Source organism: Rhodnius prolixus, unplaced genomic scaffold (genome assembly GCF_049639745.1).
Source record: "Rhodnius prolixus isolate KJV_2025 unplaced genomic scaffold, Rpr scaffold_11, whole genome shotgun sequence".
Taxonomy (NCBI): Eukaryota; Metazoa; Arthropoda; class Insecta; order Hemiptera; family Reduviidae; genus Rhodnius; species Rhodnius prolixus.
In genome coordinates, this window is record NW_027411625.1 from 2,339,586 (window position 1) to 2,358,522 (window position 18,937).

The following is an 18,937-nucleotide window of genomic DNA, read 5'->3' on the forward strand; positions in this document are numbered from 1 at the left end:
AAGATTTTATTCAAACGAGGAGGTGATTGCAGAAACGAATGGCTATTTTTCAGACTTGGACAAATCCTATTATTCGGAAGGAATCAACAAACTAGAGCAGCGTTGGACGAAGTGTATAAGCTTAAAAGGAGACTATGTTGAAAAATAAAAAAGATTTACCCCAAAAAATTAAGTAGTTTTTATTTTTGCACGGACTTTTTAAACGACCCTTAGTCACTTGAAGCGACTTTTTCTGCAATCTCTGGGGGCTTGAGATTACCAGAGCATTCTGTGCTCATTCAAAATCTTGGCACCGTTTTACGTATGCATTGCTCCTAGTTAACTAGAGGGACGCAAGAGCTTTTACAAGAAAGAAAAGAGCTTTGAATTCTATTCTAAAATGAAATCATGCTCGTACTGAGGGTTTGAACCTCTAACTAAGGTAAAAATGGCATTGCACAAGGGTTGAGAGCTTCTATTTGTGTGAAGTAATTCCCAATCTCTAATGCGGAGACCAAACATGTACTAACCACTTATCATTTGGCTGACTCCCACCGCAGTTCTATTGGTAAGATAAAGGAAACATCCCACCAAATAATATTCTTATTGTATTTTATTAAAATTTCAAGTTTTTATAGTTAATGGCAATTTTATATTTTTCACAACGAGTATAACACGTCGAACGCACCGTAACAGAGATTTAGTTTGACGTGTATACACGTCAAACGCGCTTAACTGGTTATAGAAACCTATCTGACTTCTATCTAATATCTTTAAACACTGAATACCCTACACATCAGACAAATATAACAGAATCCTTTCTGACAAGTTATCGTTAAAATATGTAGTCTCATCATCAGAGCTGCAAGATGCTACTATAATTAGTTTAACTAAAAAAAGATGTATTTATTTTCAAACCTGAACCCCCCTGAAAAAACATTTTTTTTGGTGCGTTCCCTGTTTCCTGCTACAAGGAAGAAGAGAAAAATAATTTATCAAATATATTTGCGATAAGTTGTCCATACAATAAGATAGTGCACAACTTAAAAATCTCACAAATAGATAATAGTCACTAAGGAAGTAAACAAACCATTCTATTAACTGTCCTGAAACAGTCTGGCTGAATGTTTATCAAAAAGATAATACCCGCACCGACCATATTTTAGAACTAATTATCATTCTGATGACAATTAAGGATTTGCGGTTAGCGATGAGCGTGAGTGACAACTTATCGCCTTGTATCTAGAAATTCTAATGCGCTGAATCTCCCAGAATCTGGATACAATAAGTTTTAGGTATTATAATTGTTAATCAATATCAAAATAATTGTGTAGGTCCCTCTTAATAGTCTTAGTCGGCCCTAGCTTGAGAAACAATCAATTAATAATATTTAGTACAAAGAAGGTGCCACAGTAGCTGAGCGGTTAAAGGCTCAGCCCGCGAAACTAAGCTGCTATGTGGTACTGGGTTCAATTCTCGGCCTTAGCTTTAGATTTTATTTAAAATGGTTAATAAAAGAAATTCATAATAAAGGAAATTATTTGTCCGCCCTCGACCTCGACACCTGATCAGTGGTTATACGTAAAACCACCTGAAATAATAGGGCATTGCTTTATTAATAGGAAAAAAGTAAACCTATATTAAAGAGTTTACAAATTCTATTAATAATAATTATATTAATAACAACAATAATAATAATAACAACAACAATAATAATAATTATTATTATTATAACAACAAATAATAATAAAAATATGGTAACAGGTGTAGCCTCTTTTGAACAATTCGTGCCTGCTAATTTGTAGCGATACAGTGATTTTAATAAATCGCATTAATAAGCTACTGAGCAAATTTTAATGCCTACCATTAAATAACAATAATAATAATAATAATAATAATAATAACAATAATAATAGTAACAATAATAATAATAATATGGTAACAGGTGCAACCTCTTTTATTTGTACCTGCTAATTTGTAGCGATACAGTGATTTTAATAAATCGCATTAATAAGCTACTGAGCAAATTTTAATGTCAAACTAAGCGGATGTGGTTATACACTCAGCGGAAATAGATATATTAGATCAGGAAGCCGGCAGTAAACTTATTGTATTGTATTGTGATAGTATAAACAAACTTTATTCCAATGTGAATAACTTGCGTGTATAAATGTTTCGGGTGGAATAATTATTTTAATATTCTTAACTAGAAGTTGTTAGTAATTTTTGATAATGAGTTTAGTGTTAATTGTGTGTTTTTGTGATTATTTTGTTACTTTTTCTGTCTACACTAGGTAAAAGAAGGAAGTATTGTCATCGTGTCTAATTTTCTATTTCGAGAATGTCAGTTTTGAAATCTTCTGAATTCTATTGATTTAAATCAAGAAATCATATTCATAGAATGTGATTGTGTTTAGTCTATCATCAGTAATTTTCCCAAACTGGTTTGGATATATTATTAGTAGAATTAAAATTACAGTAATACATCTTCTATAGCGAGAATTGAGACCATATTTTCCGCCTAATAGGGTCTCTTACAAGTGTTTAGTAAAGCTAAGCAACAATTTTTCACAACTAGTCAACTTTAGTATTGTCCAATACAACTGGCGGATCAAGGTCATACCATCTCCCGCTACGATGACTCGCTTTTACTACTCTACAAGACTTTTCTTCTTGATTGCACATCATTGGAGGCCGAAAGTATTTTCCCAAGTTATACTCATACAGTAAGTACCACGTCCTTGAGTATGTGCAAGAGCAAATACTTAATAAAATTTGCTAGAAATAAGTGCATATCTTTTTGACGTCTCTTAAGACAGTCAAAAAACATATTATCGACATCATAGTAACTTCCAATCCTACATTTAGTTTAGGTTCCACGATCCTTTTATTTATTTATTTTTTAATTGATAATTGCAACACTTACGTCATTTTGGGGTCATTATCAGGGTGATAACGAGGTCCTTGAGAGAGTGACAATAGACAATAGTTACTAAGTGGATAGCTTGTTAGGCTAAAATATATTGAAATGTAAAATATACGTTCAATTTTTTATTATTTTTAATAAGTCATGTAGTTCCCAAAATTTACTAGCATCTAACCTCAATGTATACAGTCCTACTTATTCTAATAACGTACAAAAAAATCATTCTTCAGTACAAATTTTTTTGGGGTTTTTAATTTTCTTATTTCATCTTCAGATAGGGTAAAGTCGGGTGAGATGGCCACCATTTTATTTGGAGGGTGCTTGCAAAATTTTAGTAAGGGCTAGGCTTACTTTATTATTATTTTTGGAAACCTCATACGCTCACCAACATAAGATAAGGAAAAAATTTCAGAAAAAACGCTGAGGGAAACATTTTTTTATCCTTACAAAAAAAAAAAATAGCAGTTGGCCATCTATCCCCACTGGGCTGGGTGAGTTGGCCAATGTACCTTGGGAGAGATGGCCACATATTGTAAATGAAATTGCACTAGTAAAACGTAAAAATAGCAGACAAAAAATGAATGGTTACTTAATATTTACTTATTATTCTTCTTTTTAAATGCGCTTTTACTACAATTTTGGCAAGTGCATGCAAAAGAAGAGCAATTTTCGTGGAACCACTTCCGGCATATTATGCATTCCAACCAATCTTTATTTTCTGGTCTTGTAGCTTTCCCCATATCCTGTACATCGATTTCTGAAATGGCATCACTTTCCTCTTCAAATTCGATTCATGATTCGTCCTCTTCATCGGAACTTGGGGAAGGTGAGCGTTTTCTTTTTTCGGACAATCCTTTTATTCAGAATTGTCTCTTTGGGGGATGGTATTTCTTGTTGGTTTGGATTTCTTTGCAACTCTGTTTTTCACAACAGCAATGTGCTCGGGTGAAGTTAATAAAGTGGGCAACAGACTTGGCTCGTTTTCTTGCAGAGACGACAGTTTGGGTGTGGGGTAAATACGATCTCAAATTTTCTTCCAGTATAATTTCCGCGGTTAGTATTCTGTCTTTTATGCTGAGTTGGCATTTTTCTGCAGTGAATTGGAAACTGAGCCAAACTGTAACAAAAGAAAATGTAAAAATAATTGGCCATCTATCCCTAATGCTAAGGAGAGATGTCTATCATGATACTCAACGCATAATTTTTAACAGTTTTAGAGGTTAGGATTCATTAATGTATATTGTATTTGCCTAATATGTAGAAAGCAACACTAAAATTTCGACACATACATTCGCTGCAGCACGCAGTATGCAACTATCATAACATTTTTTGTTGAGGCGATAATGTTTTTACCCTCTGAGTTAATTAATAACGCTTTGACGCAGACCAAAATATACTCTCTGTAGTCAGACATGAACGTTCATCACTTGAGAGGTCACGCAGCGCCGTCGGACGACATTTCGGTTAAATTTCGGCAGTTGGCCATCTCACCCGACTTTACCCTACTGTATGTGGATCCAGATCAAACACCAGGATTCTGTGCAACGGAGTTTAATTCAACCATAGCTCATAACTCACAACTCGTTTCACATTTTGTCTGTCTCTCCGGATCCAAAACCCAAAACCAGATACTACAAATTAACCACAAAAAAATAGGAACCCCATATGTTGTGCACTAACATCCTCCACCTTGAAACGATCGGGATGTTTCAACGCACTTGATTGTGAAATTCGTCCTCCAGGATGAAAATCAACTTGGATAATGGTGTCCCAAACTCGGACCCATTGTACTTCACCACAGCCCTGCTGACGCAACCTACTTCACTGCCCGTTATCCCTGTTCTTTTCTTAACTCCTGCTTCCAGATCTATCATTCCTCTTACAACTTTTTTGCAGTGAAACAGACTCTCTACTCTTCTTCGTGGCAAATTCCGCTACCTTCCTCTTCTTTCCTTTTGATGGCCGATTATTACTTCTACCCGTTCGGTTCCTATTTGCGCTTCTACTTCATCTCTCAACAGATACTGACTTGCTTCTACTACTACGTTTATACACGGAGGAGAGGTCGAAACTTCTGGAGGTGATTCAACAGCTCAAATGGAACAAAAAAATATTCTTTTCACTTTGCTCCGATTCTCAATAGTGTCCAAGATATTTGCATTTTTAACTTTTCCGTCGATATTAGCGTTTTTCACCATAAAAACGGCCGTAACTTTTCTATCCTTTATCCTACAACAAATCTGCTTATTCCAAACGAAAGAGCATTAAATTTCCTATAAATCTGCTTGGTACAGAACCTCAAAATCTTCTTATAACAATGAAATTTTTACTTGAATGTCTATAAATTTCGTTCTCCATGATTTTTGTTAAAATTTTCAACTGCATTTTTTCAATGATTAATGAATCAAGGAATCACATAATTTCAGAAAAAGTTGCGCATTTATTGAGCTTCAAGATCATATGAATTTTTTTGGTTTTTAATAAAACCCTACCCCGAACAGAGGGGTGTAAATGCAGAAAACTGGGATGTTGCGTAACCGACTTTTCACCACTAATTTACTCAAATGTCAATTTTTGGAGAAGGAACAAAAAGAAAAGTAACCATTTTAGTTTTTCACAATTATTATTTAATAAAACGGAAGTAAAAAATAAAGTAGCAATAAAACGCAGAAGTAAAAAAGTACAATAGGGAGGTGCCTAGCTAAAATTGCTACAAAAATCGTTCGAACTATTCAAACAAGGAAGTGGGAAAGAATTGTGGCAAATTTTTAGTTACTTGACTACAATTGTTCTTAGTAAATTTTGGTGACGGCCATTTGTATTTTCTCTTTTCTCTTTCGTTTCTTCTTGTGTTTTTCTCTATCTTCTTGGTCTTGGGTGATGAACTTTCTCTCAGAAGATCACTATCAGAATGGTCGGAAGCCGCATTCTTATTACGGCTGCGTGACTTCACATTTTTTTATTCCCCTTTTTCAAATTTTATTTCAGCTTCCGTGATTACTGCAGTCTTCACTTTCATTATCATAGAAACCCATATGTAAGTGCACTAACAGATACTACTCAGATGTTTTTGATTGAACCTGTTTATCAATCTTTCTTTGATTGCAGTTAAGAAAATAATTTGTCGTAGAAAAAGTTTCTCATGAGGCCATGTTTTTTCAGACAAAGTGAATAATTCAATTTTTTATGTTTTATGAGAAAATTCTTATTATTTCCATTGTGTGTAAAAATGCATGCTGTAACTCTTTTTCGAAATCCTTAACTTAATTAAAAACCGATTTTAATTTTAAATTTCCCGCAACCTTGGGTTTTAATTAGACCGAAGTTTTTTTTGGCATTTCCATACTAGACTTAAAAGAACAGAACTAAACAGACGCTATCGACTACCTAAAAGACTCTTAGACGATAAAAGACTAATTTATCTCTCTCTAGATAAAAGACTAATTTATACTTCTATTTAAAAATCTATCAGGGTGTATGGAATAGAGCTGTGGGGTTCAACCAAACCCTCCAATCTCCAAAGAATTCAATCTCTGCAATCTAAAAATACTTCGATCCACAGTAAACGCTCCATTTTATGTCTTTAACAGGACTACGTGGTGTGGCTATTAAATAACGAGACTATTGCTGTAAAACATTTTATTTGTAAATTTATACATATTTAGTTATTATCACCTTCAATATACACCACTCCCCTATCCCTACAACGCTCCATGCGAATTTACCATTGTTCGAAACCATGCTGGAAGCCTTTTTCTGTGAGCTCCTGCATGACGCGTGCCGCTTTTTCTTTCACAGCTTCAAAGGACCTTAAATCGTGTTCCTTTTAATGCAGATTTGACTTTGGGGGGAACAGATCAAAAAGTCACATGGGGCCAGGTCAGGCCTAAAACTATTAATTATAATCGATATTTTCATCCGTTTTGGACGTGGAAGGGCGACCCGGGCGGTCATCAACTGGACGTCTTCTCGGCCATCGTGGAAACGCTTGAACCACTCAAAAAACTTGCGCACGTGATACAACATTCATCGCCATAAACTTCTTTTAATAAAAGATAAGTTTCAGTAGCGGTTTTATCTCAGTTTTGATGTGAAATTTCACGACAATTCGTTGCTCTACTTCATGTGTAGTATCATGTTTTCGGCAAAACGAAACTAACACTTCGTTAACACAAACGACGGTTCCGGTCAGACGAGATTTCTCTAAAAACACGTGGGACGCTGCAATCGAAAGAGAAGGTTTTACGCTGCACAGCTGTCGGTCGTTAGGATTTGGCGCATGCATAGTTCTTCTGTAGCAGCATCAGTCTCGTTAGTTAATAGTCACACCTCGTATTTATGCGGATCTTAAACATTCTTTTTATAGTCGAAGAACGCTAAAACACTATACAGAAAACTTCATTTCAACCTACAATAATTACTCGCAAATTCTTTAGCTCAAAATCTTTCTTGTAGAACTCTCTCTGGCAACCTAACAAGATGTCTTAAAAGACAGTGGCTTCGTGATCTGCTCTCTTGTGATGAGAATGACTTGGTTTTTTGCAGAGTTACCACTGGAGTAACTTCTTCATTAGTTTTCTTCTACTGTTCACTGTTAGTTATCTTTGTTAGTTATAGAGACAATGCGCTAACTATAGCTATAAATAAATAACATAAAAATACTATATTTTCTGAAGGTGATAATCATATTTTTTTAGCTTATAATTTATTTATTTCCGCAAGTGCATTCGATTGCAGAATGATAATGTTTGAAATGAAAACAATTTTTATTTTTTGAGCCTAAAGGGTGAAACCTCAAAATCTGCAAAATTACAAATACCTTTCCAACTAATTACGAGTAAGTTAGAGAATTTAAAAATAAATATTAAATAGACCCATCCGATTATACAGGGTGAACCAGTAAGTATTGTCCATAGGCCTACTATGTGTAGTACATCTAAAGTGGAGTTCAATGACGTATTGGCCAACTTCATATTTTCCTCTGTTCTTGATTGACGTCACTTTATATTTTTTTTTCTAAAATCATTACTTTTTTGCAATATAAATGTTATTACTCAGAAAGTTTAGGTCCGAATTCGATTCTGAAGATACGTTTAGAAAGACAGATAAATTTTCTAAAAATTGATACCATTTTGAAGCATAAGTTTTTCTCCAAACAGCCTCAATCTTCCTCCAGATACTGGAAAAATAAAAGTAATCGAAATTTTTAAGAAAACACATTAGGCCCTTACGAGATCATTATCAGACCTAGGTACTGGCACTTTTTATAAAAGTTTCCGTGTTTAATGGGCTTTCAAATGGTATATCATTTTCCAGGATTCTTTTTATCTTCGTATGAGAAATTACGTTTGTTTTACAAGAACACGTGTTCACGAGCACTCAACAGTGTTAGTTTATCAAGTTGTTTAATTCATTGAAAACTCTTTTTCTTGTAAAACAAACGTAATTTCTCATACGAAGATAAAAGGAATCCTGGAAAATGATATACCGTTAGAAAGCCTATTAGGCAAGGAAACTTTTATAAAAAGTGCTAGCATCCAGGTCTGATAATGATCACTTAAGGGCCTAATGAGTTTTCTAAAAAATTTCGATTACTTTTATTTTTTCGGTATCCGGAGGAAGATTGAGGCTGTTTGGAGAATAACTTATGCTTCAAAATGGTATCAATTTTTAGAAAATTTATCTGTCTTTCTAAACGTATCTTCAGAATCGAATTCGGACCTAAACTTTCTGAGTAATAACATTTTTATTGCAAAAAAGTAATGATTTTAGAAAAAAAAAAATATAAAGTGACGTCACTCAAGAACAGTGGAAAATATGAAGTTGGCCAATACGTCTTTGAAGTCCACTTTAGATGAACTACACACAGTAGGCCTATGGACAATACTTACTGGTTCACCCTGTATATTCTAGCCTTCTTAGTAATAACATTAATTTAGATTTCTTTCGTAATACCATTTCTTAATATAAATTATACTAAATACAATAGATAACCTTGGCTTTTGAATCCTGGGAAATGAGAATTTAACCAGTTATTGTTCACTTTGCCAATTTTTGTTGTAAAATGAAGGATTCCTGATTTATTATTATTTTTTTTTAATCGAGAACAGCTTTTCTTCGCCCAATCTTTTGTTACCATTCTGTAACATGAAAATGAAGTCTTCAGTCGAGGCTACTGTATGGAACTGGAGCAATGACATGCCTATACATGCCTTTCTATGAAGGCTCATCAAAGGTAACCTTCGTCAAGAACTCTTAGAATTCCAAAATAATCAATTTTCCGTAAAATAATAATAATAATAATTCTATTTTGAACACTCGCATAACTTTACTTAGTATTATTTTTAATAAATTTTACTGTAAAAATTGTTGAAGAGATGTATTTTATTTGTTGGTCTTTGGAAATTAGAATAGAATAGGATAGAATAGAAAATAAATTTATTATCCTTGGACTATTGTCCCCTAAGAATAAAAACAGGTACAATTAGAGGCCCTATTGGTTTGGCCAATTCCGTATTTCAGATATTTATAAACAAAAAATAGGCCAATATTTACAAAAATAAGAATTAAAATTAAGGAAATCAATGAATTCATGTCGGAGGAAGCTAAGTAGAAAGGAGATAATTGAACAGAAGGGATTTAAAGATAGAAAGGGTAGGAGCATGGCGGACAGATGAAGGTAGAAGTTCCAGTGGGAGGTAGCGCGTATTAGGAAGGATTTGTCGAAGGATGAAGTACGGTGTGAGGGAATATAGAGGTCAGAGGAACGAGTTCTGAGGATATGAACTTGAAGAGTTGGAAAATACGAAGATGGTCTTTGAGATTGGATAAACTTGGAAGAAGGAATGAAGCCCAAAAAAAATACTGGCGGCGGTAGACAGGAAAAAGCCACTTCAACTCATCGTAGCGGTGCGAAATGCGAGAGTCTCTGGGGAATGCTGAAAATAAATCTTATGAAGCAGTTCAGGCGCTTGAGAGCTTAGCTTCAATATCCACCAGAAAGACTGCCATTAAATTAAAGCTATTTCTGTTTATCTCCCTTGATCCATCCAGCACCTCTAGCAGTTATTGTTGGTACTTAAAATGATCTTACACGCCTAGCTAAAAGGGTTTGGGTGCTTCAATATTAAACCGTAATGAAAGGAACTTTATTGACAATAGTCTCAGCACGTATCACATAATGTATGTCGTGTTTACATTTTGATTTACTAAAAAACATAAATTTTACCCCCTTCCCAAAAAAAAACAAGTGGCCAAAATTTTAGAATGAAGTAGTAGTCTTCTTTCAGGTAGCCAATCATTAGGGGAATCAAAATGTCGCGAACTCCCATATCCTGTCACAACCTGTATCTGTCTGTAGGTCTAGGTGTTTCCGGTACTGAGTTTTATCTTCCTCTTGGGGCAAGTCCTCCATTTCTCAACCCTTTTTCAGTTTCCATTTGGAACTTATGTTTCCCAGTATGCTTTTTTTTTTTGAGATTACTGGTAACTAGACTTCACCTTCTTCTTGTTAGTCGAAGGTTTCCTACGCCAAACCATCAGCCAACTCGTTGCAATCAATTCCAACGTATGCCTTTACCCCTCTCTACAAGTGCTTTATCTGTTCAGTGGCCAGTGGGTGTCTCTATTCTTCATTGAAACTATGGTTATTAAAATAATTTGAAATATGCTAGTATATCAAAATTGTCCTCCAAAAAAAGAAGTTGAACCAGCAAATGGAAACCTTTGAGGAGTTGGATTTCGTTGGACATTGCTTATAGCCTTCCAATCATCGGCTATCTCTTCTTCTCAACTATCTTTAGAATCACTACTACAATTGTCACTTTCTTCTTAGCCGCTTTCCGACAAATTTGCGTATTCATATTCAGATTCTGATTCGCTCATTTTTCAATATATATTTTACTAAAATATAATGTAAAATAAAACATAATAATAATAATTATAACAACAACGCCGCTCGAATTATCTCGAGTGTGCACAGTTTAGCCAGTTTAGCTCGAGTTAACTCGAGCGTGCACGTTAAGGGATTAAACCCAAGATTTCAATGAATGAAAATAATTCTAACATTTTAATGAAACCAACATTTCAACGCTAAATCTGGGAGGATTCCCTGGTAGAGGAGTAAGTTGGGATACTAGAGGATTGGGATGTGAGGTAATTGAAGTATGGAATTAAATGTAACGGGATCTTACAGCTTCAGAAACATTGGGAAACAAGGAAATCTCGGTGCAAGGTAGAGTTGGATACAAAGTAGCATTAGCGATTTTACCGAGTGTTTTTGACTGGAAGGATTGGATTCCTGTAGATATTGGAAGCTTTGGCTGAGCCCTAAAGTTCCATTCCATAAGTCCAGGCAGCTTTCACAGTATCATGGTATAGATAAGTCGTTTATTCTGTAGTGAGAGTTTAGATCGCTTGTCGAGAAGTTTGAATCGTCTGTTTAGTTCTTTCCCGTTTAAGTCTAATATGTGGGATTCCATGTTAGGGCGTTTGTCCGTGAAGAGTTCTAGGTACTAACCACAATCTGTTGCAGGAAGAGGAGTGTGGTTTAGGTAAACGGTTAGAAGGATAGTTCGCCTTAGGGAGAATATAATGTAAATACATTTGTTTTCATTGATTTAGATTCTCCATTTCTTTAGCCAAGGCTCGAGGTGATTCTGTATGGGATTGAAGGGAACGATAGCCATGGTTCGGGTCTTTATGAGGAAAGAGACTTAATTGTAAAACCGTACGGTACTCTGCAATATAACCTTACAGGAAAACCTACCCTAGTCCTTCCCTAAAATATACTTTAAAACCAATTCTTTTGCTGATAACTCTTTTTTTGTGTGAATCCATTCTGATCTTTATTCTGATTCCACTCATCGATTACCTAATCGATACGCATTATCCCAAATTCCACTACCTTCTTGCACTTCATAAGAATCCTTTTAACAACTAATTTTCCTTATCATCCATCCCAGATGACTCACCTCATGTACGAGGATCGTTTGAAAAGTCCGTGCAAAGATCAGAGAGATAGCACCACTGGCGCGTATCTAGGTTATGTTTAGTTAGTAGCATCTCTTAAAAGAACACACGCCAAGTTTCAGCCAGATCGGTCTATTTCTTTGTGTTTGGCATTCGTTTGAATCGAGGAAGTCGAGTGATTTTCAAAAAATGGACGAAAAAGAATTTCGTGTGTTGAATAATCACTACTTTATGAAAGGCAAAACGCCTCAGGAGACTAAAGAGAAGCTTGATAAACATTATGGTGACTCTGCACCTTCGATTAGAACAGTTTATAAGTGGTTTCAAAATTTTCGGAGTGGCCATATGGGCACAAGTGACGCTGAACGTTCTGGACGCCCTGTTGAGGTTACTACTCCAGAAATCATTGATAAAATCCATGATATGGTGATGGATGACAGAAGAGTGAAGGTGCGTGAGATTGCTAGTGCTGTGGGCATCTCGAATGAACGGGTACATAATACTTTGCATCAACATTTGGACATGACAAAGCTATCCGCAAGATGGGTGCCGCGATTGCTCACGCTTGACCAAAAACGAAATCGTGTAAGGACGGTTTGCAGCTGTTTCAGAAGAATCCGCAGGACTTTAAGCGTCGTTTCGTCGGATGAAACATGGATACATCACTACACTCCTGAGACCAAAGAACAATCTAAACAATGGGTTACCAAGGGGGAATCTGCGCCAAAAAAGGCGAAGACCGTTCCTTCGGCCGGAAAGATTATGGCGACTGTCTTTTGGGATTCGCAAGGAATAATCCTCATCGACTATCTGGAAAAGGGTAAAACTATTACAGGTGCATATTATTCATCGTTATTGGACCGTTTGAAAACCGAGCTGCAAGAAAAACGCCCACGATTGGCCCACAAAAAAGTCCTTTTCCATCACGACAACGCACCAGCTCACACCTCAGCAGTTGTGGTCGCAAAATTAATGGAAATAGGGTTCCAACTCGTTTCACATCCCCCCTATTCTCCAGACTTGGCTCCCTCGGACTACTATTTCTTCCCCAATATGAAGAAATGGCTGGCGGGAAAAAGATTTTATTCAAACGAGGAGGTGATTGCAGAAACGAATGGCTATTTTTCAGACTTGGACAAATCCTATTATTCGGAAGGGATCAACAAACTAGAGCAGCGTTGGACGAAGTGTATAAGCCTAAAAGGAGACTATGTTGAAAAATAAAAAAGGTTTACCCCAAAAAATTAAGTAGTTTTTATTTTTGCACGGACTTTTCAAACGACCCTCGTATTTACTTGATTATTATAACGGAGTAACAGTTATAAATTTTAAATAAAATTAAAAGTAGAAAAATAGAAAAAGAAGGTCTACTCATAGTCTTCCTTTTTTTGAAATATTGGTAAATGTACACGTCGTATCCAAAAAACAGGTTGCATATCCTGTATTTCTATCAAGAATTTGAAAAATAATATTTCCCGTGCTAAATAAAAAACGTTTTCAGAAATTTGCCTAGAGGTATCTCCTAATATGTTCTCGAGGCCTACATTTTATGATCATTATAAGTCCGATAAATCGGAAGGGTTTCTCGTGCAAACTTTTACTGGATATAAAATTGAAGCACCAGCTACAATCAAATTAAAAATAACTATTGGTACTTATGCAAATTTCACAGAAGGGAACTTTATAAAAGTTTGAAGCAAATTCTATGAATTATAACTGCAAAATTGAATTAAGTATTCAACTAGATATTTTTTTCAAGCTCTAGGAGGGGGGGGTCTTTAAAAAATTTTTAAAGTGTTCGTTGAAAACAACTTAAAATTTAACCAGATTGCTGTAGTGGCCCTATTTTAGCATCAAGAGAGTTACAATAGTCTGGTTAGGTAAATGTCTGGTTAATGAAGTGTAAGGTTATCAGGTTTATGGTTCTATTTATAAACTGTAAAAATATAGTGATTCTAAATTTACAAGCACTTCTGGCCGAGTATCTGGTTTGTTTAACAGCCCGCTTTTTTTTTTTTAATAATTCAATACATAGATCCTAATTAATATCAAAAAAGTTAATCAATTAAAGTAATTACCTCTCGAAAAATGTATTTATTATAAGCTTTTGGCAGTTTCCATTAAAAATAAATGTTTCAAAAAACTTTACGGAATTTTAGCACTGCTAAAAAAATTTAACACGTTATAAATGGCTAATTACAAATTGGGCACTTTAGAGGCAAAATACTAAGAGGTAGATCCCTCAAAATAAATTTTAATGAGAAAACGTTTCAATTTTTCTGTGTTTGTTTTTTGTCCCAAAAGTATTGCGTTGACCAGAACTTACCATCTCTGTCCGCCAGTGGGTATAACTGTTTCAGTCGAGTGTAATGCTTGTTGCAGTTTTGTGTTGATGTGCAGTCTGCAGGTCTTTTCGGTCAGTGTGTTGCTAGTATGTAATCTCCAGACTGGGCTGGCTGGATGTTAAAAGAGGTCTAAGGAGCGTCTTGGTAGAGCAGTACAGTGCCAGCAGTGTTTAGAGCGGTGTGTTTCTGTTAATTAGTGGGTATAACTGTTTCAGTCGAGTGTATGCAGCTTGTTGCAGTTTTTTGTGTTGATGTGCAGTCTGCCGGACCTTTCGTCAGTGTGTTGCTAGCTGTAATCTCCAGACTGGGCAGGCTGGATGTTAAAAGAGGTCTAAGGAGCGTCTTGTAGAGCAGTACAGTGCCAGCAGTGTTTAGAGCGGTGTGTTTCTGTTAATTAGTGGGTATTACTGTTTCAGTGGAGTGTATGCAGCTTGTTGCAGTTTTTTGTGTTGATGTGCAGTCTGCCGGTCCTTTCGTCAGTGTGTTGCTAGCTGTAATCTCCAGACTGGGCAGGCTGGATGTTAAAAGAGGTCTAAGGAGCGTCTTGTAGAACAGTACAGTGCCAGCAGTGTTTAGAGCGGTGTGTTTCTGTTAATTAGTGGGTATAACTGTTTCAGTCGAGTGTATGCAGCTTGTTGCAGTTTTTTGTGTTGATGTGCAGTCTGCCGGACCTTTCGTCAGTGTGTTGCTAGCTGTAATCTCCAGACTGGGCAGGCTGGATGTTAAAAGAGGTCTAAGGAGCGTCTTGTAGAGCAGTACAGTGCCAGCAGTGTTTAGAGCGGTGTGTTTCTGTTAATTAGTGGGTATAACTGTTTCAGTCGAGTGTATGCAGCTTGTTGCAGTTTTTTGTGTTGGTGTGCAGCCTGCAAATCTTTTTGGTCAGTGTGTTGCTAACTGTAATCTCCAGATTGGACAGGCTGGATGTTTAAAAGAGGTCTAAGGAGCGTCTTGTAGAGCAGTACAGTGCCAGCAGTGTTTAGAGAGGTGTGTTTCTGTTAATTAGTGGGTATAACTGTTTCAGTCGAGTGTATGCAGCTTGTTGCAGTTTTTTGTGTTGGTGTGCAGCCTGCAAATCTTTTTGGTCAGTGTGTTGCTAACTGTAATCTCCAGACTGGGCTGGCTGGATGTTAAAAGAGGTCTAAGGAGCGTCTTGTAGTGCAGTACAGTGCCAGCAGTGTTTAGAGCGGTGTGTTTCTGTTAATTAGTGGTTATAACTGTTTCAGTCGAGTGTATGCTTGTTGCAGTTTTGTGTTGAAGTACAGTCTCCAGGGTTGGTCCGATTGCCACCTTGAGGGGAGGTGAGTTGAACATCCGCTACGTATTTCTGCTCGGAGAGTTAAAAGACTTTATACTTGGATTTTTTTTTGTCTCATGCAATTTTTATGCATTTTAAATAAAATATGTTTGTTTATACACAGTTAGTTTTATACAGAGAATCGTCTCTGTAGAGAAGCCAGTTCAACATCTATGTTAGAATTAAGGTGAAACGCAGCACAAAACATGCAGAGTGGATATATCCGGCCTGCACGCATAATAATCATGTTTTTCATAATGCTCTTAGAAAAAAAAATAGTTGCTCTACAGATTGTTGAACGAGCGAAAGTGAACCGTGATTGACTAGCGACCTACACCAGAACAGCATGACTAAATAGGCCAAGCACAACAGCCAATATGGAGTCAAGGTAAGCAGTCAGTTCACTGATGTTCGTACTTTTTGCCGGGCCGAGCTTTATTTAGAGCTGCAGCATAATGCGCTGTCCTTTATACACAATTTTTTACGAATTCCTAAATTCATGTACGGAAAATAGAAGTTTTAGTTTTGGTTCTGTTAATTAGGAAATATATTTTTCCAACAGTGCTTTTCTTGTATAGTACGTAGTTTATAAGACAAATCTATTGCGGCCAAAATGCAGCGTATTAAAAATATCCTCTAAATATTGTAAAGATGATGGAACCAAGCATTTTAAAGGCACTTTTAGAACCGAGCGTAATTACTTGTCTTCCTTAATACAGCGTTTAAATTAAATATTATTGAGAAAACTGCTTGCAAATAAAGTAAATAAAAACTACTAGAAAATCATTTCAACCATTAGGCCAGCGTTTCCCAACCTATGGTACGCGAGTTGCTGGTTGGTGGTAAGCGAAAATTAATCAATAATGGCGGACATAAAAAATTTAAAAAACAAATATATCAAAGAAACGTTTTCTCCTACAATACATAAAAATTATTTCAATTAATAATGTTATGCAGTAAAGTTGTTAACATGTACGAGGATCGTTTGAAAAGTCCGTGCAAAGATCAGAGAGATAGCACCACTGGCGCGTATCTAGGTTATGTTTAGTTAGTAGCATCTCTTAAAAGAACACACGCCAAGTTTCAGCCAGATCGGTCTATTTCTTTGTGTTTGGCATTCGTTTGAATCGAGGAAGTCGAGTGATTTTCAAAAAATGGACGAAAAAGAATTTCGTGTGTTGAATAATCACTACTTTATGAAAGGCAAAACGCCTCAGGAGACTAAAGAGAAGCTTGATAAACATTATGGTGACTCTGCACCTTCGATTAGAACAGTTTATAAGTGGTTTCAAAATTTTCGGAGTGGCCATATGGGCACAAGTGACGCTGAACGTTCTGGACGCCCTGTTGAGGTTACTACTCCAGAAATCATTGATAAAATCCATGATATGGTGATGGATGACAGAAGAGTGAAGGTGCGTGAGATTGCTAGTGCTGTGGGCATCTCGAATGAACGGGTACATAATATTTTGCATCAACATTTGGACATGACAAAGCTATCCGCAAGATGGGTGCCGCGATTGCTCACGCTTGACCAAAAACGAAATCGTGTAAGGACGGTTTGCAGCTGTTTCAGAAGAATCCGCAGGACTTTAAGCGTCGTTTCGTCGGATGAAACATGGATACATCACTACACTCCTGAGACCAAAGAACAATCTAAACAATGGGTTACCAAGGGGGAATCTGCGCCAAAAAAGGCGAAGACCGTTCCTTCGGCCGGAAAGATTATGGCGACTGTCTTTTGGGATTCGCAAGGAATAATCCTCATCGACTATCTGGAAAAGGGTAAAACTATTACAGGTGCATATTATTCATCGTTATTGGACCGTTTGAAAACCGAGCTGCAAGAAAAACGCCCACGATTGGCCCACAAAAAAGTCCTTTTCCATCACGACAACGCACCAGCTCACACCTCAGCAGTTGTGGTCGCAAAATTAATGGAAATAGGGTTCCAACTCGTTTCACATCCCCCCTATTCTCCAGACTTGGCTCCCTCGGACTACTATTTGTTCCCCAATATGAAGAAATGGCTGGCGGGAAAAAGATTTTATTCAAACGAGGAGGAGATTGCAGAAACGAATGGCTATTTTTTAGACTTGGACAAATCCTATTATTCGGAAGGGATCAACAAACTAGAGCAGCGTTGGACAAAGTGTATAAGCCTAAAAGGAGACTATGTTGAAAAATAAAAAAGGTTTACCCCAAAAAATTAAGTAGTTTTTATTTTTGCACGGACTTTTCAAACGACCCTTGTACTACCAAGTGGTTCGCGAGCCAAAAAAAGGTTGGGAAACGCTGCATTAGGCCATTGGCGAAAAATATCACCCAATAAATCTATTCGTAAATGTTTCACTTCCGTTCAATCAAATTTACTTTAAATTTTGATCTCATTACGGATTTTATTCTTATTAATGTTATATCTGGGTAAGATAGTTCATTACACTGAAATTGCATTTTAGATTGGCCCAGATTGCCACCCCTCTCACAAAATTCTGTTAAATGAATTCTCATGAGAAAAATTTTAAACTAAAAAGCAAAAAAAAGTGCAGAAACCATACAATAATTTGGGGTTTCCGGTGGAGAGATTTACAATTTGGTTGTTACTATTCGATCTCCTCGATAGTGAACTAAAAATGGCAACGGAATTTGCGTATTAAAACTAAAGTTTCCATTTATAAAAATCAATACTTTTTACTAGTAATTGTTATCCCGGTTTTTTGAAGCTGTAAAATGTATTTTTGATTCTTTTCCCTGTCCAGTTTCAGAGATACGAGGTCTTTAAATTAAGTAATGAGACTGATTTTTTTAATTTTTTTTATTCAAAAAGAATTACTATATTGTCACCTTCAAAATAACTTCCTTCTGAAGCCACACAGCGCTGGAGACGTTTCTTCCACTCCTCATAGCAGTGTTCGAACTCCTCTACTGGAATAGCCTTCAGCTGGTCGGTAACAGCCGTTTGATTTTTTGGCTTCAATTGAAAATGACCCCCATTTTCTGGAACGTGTCATTACTGGTGGACGAGTCTTGGGTGGCGAAAAAAGCTAGGATGGCGAAGTCGTAGATCAAATGCATGCTGATTTGTTTCTTTCGATATCCACGGAATCGTCCATAAAGAGTTTCTACCTCAAGGTCAAACGATCAACTTTTACTAAAAAGTTCTTGAAAAACTGCTCCTTATCACACAGTAATTTCAATAAACCAGAGTTTTTGGCCAGCAAAAAAACATTCCTGTGGCTCCTCAGCCTCCTTATTCGCCTGACTTGGGTCCTTGTGACTTTTTTCTCTTCCCGAAGTTGAAAAATCACCTCAAGGGGAACTCATTTTGGGACAGTCATTCAAACGGCTTTAACCGACCAGCTGAAGGCTATTCCAGTATCGGAGTTCGAGCACTGCTATGAGGAGTGGAAGAAACGTCTCCAG

The 18,937-nt window shown here is 36.4% G+C and overlaps 1 protein-coding gene across 2 annotated transcripts in view; it reads left to right on the top strand.

The window, feature by feature from the left end:
- The window catches only part of CAH1 (carbonic anhydrase 1), a 74,494-nt gene that overhangs the window by 31,711 nt on the left and 23,846 nt on the right, over window positions 1-18,937 (top strand). The gene's annotated exons all lie outside the window — the stretch shown is intronic.